The 2,519-nt window shown below is 46.1% G+C and overlaps 1 protein-coding gene and 1 non-coding gene across 2 annotated transcripts in view; both read left to right on the top strand.

Annotated features, from left to right (window-relative positions):
- Positions 1–2,519, top strand: part of LOC116080135 (keratin, type II cuticular Hb5) — a 66,061-nt gene that overhangs the window by 12,288 nt on the left and 51,254 nt on the right. The window lies entirely within an intron of this gene.
- Positions 502–665, top strand: LOC116082878. Its single transcript, XR_004115502.1, has one exon. It is a non-coding gene; the product is annotated as a U1 spliceosomal RNA (small nuclear RNA).

Genomic DNA, 2,519 nt, shown 5'->3' with positions numbered 1-2,519 from the left:
CTTCTTCTTCTTCTTCTTCTTCTTCTTCTTCTTCTTCTTCTTTTCCTTCTCCTTCTCCTTCTCCTCCTCCTCCTCCTCCTTCTTCTTCTTCTTCTTCTTCTCCCCCTCCCACTCTTCCTCCTCCTCCCTCTCCCTCCTCCTCCTTCTCCCTCTCCCTCTTCTTCCCCCCCTCTCCCCCTCCCCCCTCACTCTCCTGCTTGTGGATCAGGTATAAGCTCTCAGCTACAGCTTCAACACCATGACTGCCTCCCCTAGATATGATGGGCTCACCTCTGAGACTGTGAGAGACAAATCTCAGAGCATCAGAAGAACTTCTTTGCCAGGGAAAACTGTCTAAAAGCTTTGCTATGACTAAAGAACATAATGTATAATCTTACGCCAAAATATGTTTTTTGTTCATGACATCTTTTGGGGGTCTTTTTTTGTAACTATCAAAGAACATACAGGAAGTAGAGCTCTTCCTGAACAGGAAGGGAAAGTTGTCCATTAGAAGTTATTGTCATATTTAGCTGGCAAGGGAGATACCATGATCACAAAGGTGGTTTTCCCAGAGCGAGGCTTATCCATTGCACTCCGGATGTGCTGACCACTACAATTTCTCCAAATGTGGGAAACTTGACTGCATAATTTGTGGTAGTAGAGGATTGCATTTGAGCTCTCCCCTGGAAAAAAAAAGAAGAAGAAATAGTTATTGTCTTTATTGCACCCCAGGCATCCAGAGGGAACTCTGAGCAGGCCTCCACAAATGGCACTTTCTGGGATTATGTTCTGGTCAGTTTGTTGTTCTTTTGTTTTTGTTTGTTTGTTTGTGTTGCTTGGTTTTTGGGTTGGGGGATTTTGTTTTGTTTTTTGTCAGATTGACAAAAGCTAGAATCATCTAGGAAGAGGGAACCTCAAGTGAGAGAATGCCTCTATCAGATTAGCCTGTAGGCATGTCTGAGGTGAATTTTCTTGATTGATGATTGCTATTGGAGGGCCCAGATCACTAGAGGTGGTGCTGCCCCTTGGCAGGTGGTCCTGGGTTGTATTAAAAGCAAGCTTAAGGGCCCATGGAGAGCAAGCCAGTAACTAGCATTCCTCTGTGGCTTCTGCTTTAATTCCTGTTTCCAGGTTCCTGCCTTGAGTTCCTGTCCGGATGTCCCTTCATGATAAACTATGATTGAAAACCAAATATGCCTTTTCTTTTCCAAGTGACTTTTGGTCAGTGTTTTATTACAGCAATAGAACCCAAACTGTCAGCTCAGGAGTTGGTGACTTCTGTCTAAGCCCTTTGCCAAATGACTCCAACGGAGTTCTGAGACTTAGGCCTGGTTCCCACACAGGACCTGTCTTAACTACCCATCCTAAGATGTGCCCAGGATTCTGGAGGAGCAGAGGTTATAAAGCAACTGCTCTATGAGGCTCTGTGCCACCTTCTGTGTCTTAAGTGACATGGCAGCAGCCAGTTGAACAGGACCAGGCAGAGCCCTGTCTGGATCCATCAGACAAGCTAGAAGGTTGATCCCAACAAAACAATTAGGGAAAGTCTTGGAAAGTTATATAAATACTGGCGTTCTCTAGACCTGATTTGCATCCTGAACCAGCTGTGAGGCTTTAGTGCAGTCACTTCTTAGAGCCTTAGTTTTCACATGTGTAAAATAGGACACTAATAGTGTTTTGAGAGAAATGAGTGAAATTATATACTTGTGTCAGAAGCTGGATCAGTGTGTAACTTAACATGGTACGTAATTTCATTTTCCTCTCCTTCGGACCTGCTGCTTAGCCCAGGCTGGGCTCCAACCCCAAAGCAGAAGCAAAAGTTCTAATGACCCAATGCTCTGAGAATAAAAAAAGCAAGTCTCCAGAATTGCCCAACTCCACTCTTGCCTCTCATGGCACTAACCAGCACTGGTTGGCAGAGGGATCTCTTGGGATCTTATTTAAATGTAGGTTCCTGAAATGGTTCCTTGAACTCACACTCCAGAGACCTATTGATCTGCATACAAGAGGAGCACCCCACCTAGGACCATACCTGAGGAACAAACATGAAAGCAAATGGAGCTCTGTGTTGGGGAGGAAAGCAATGGAGCAGGCAAGCATTTGGTTAGTAGGAGAAAGCCTTTCCTACCAACATTTAATCCAGTGTAGCAAAGGAGAGGAGTGGCATGGGCCTAATCCAAATGTGGCACCGCCCCGTCAGTAGATCGACTTTCCTGGTTCTCCACAGCCAGACTTCCCATCCTGATGTCTGGATAGCTGAGGTCTCCGGGCATGGATTCCTGTTTCTCAGAAAAAGCCAACGGCTTCCCTGCAGCCCCAATGCACCTATGCCTCCTCAGTGCAACATCTATGGCCCCTCTTATTCAATGCCAAATCCCAAAGATGCTCCCACATGCTATATGCCCCTCTACCCAGCTCCCCCTGAAACCCTGGGCTAATAATCTCAATAAGAAGGAAAGTGGAGGGGCTGGAGAGATGGCTCAGCAGGTAAGAACACTGGCTGCTCTTCCGAAGGTCCTGAGTTCAAATCCCAGCAACCA

The sequence above is a fragment of the Mastomys coucha genome, unplaced genomic scaffold (genome assembly GCF_008632895.1).
Source record: "Mastomys coucha isolate ucsf_1 unplaced genomic scaffold, UCSF_Mcou_1 pScaffold11, whole genome shotgun sequence".
NCBI classification, from domain to species: domain Eukaryota; kingdom Metazoa; phylum Chordata; class Mammalia; order Rodentia; family Muridae; genus Mastomys; species Mastomys coucha.
This window is presented reverse-complemented; position numbering and strand designations above follow the sequence as displayed.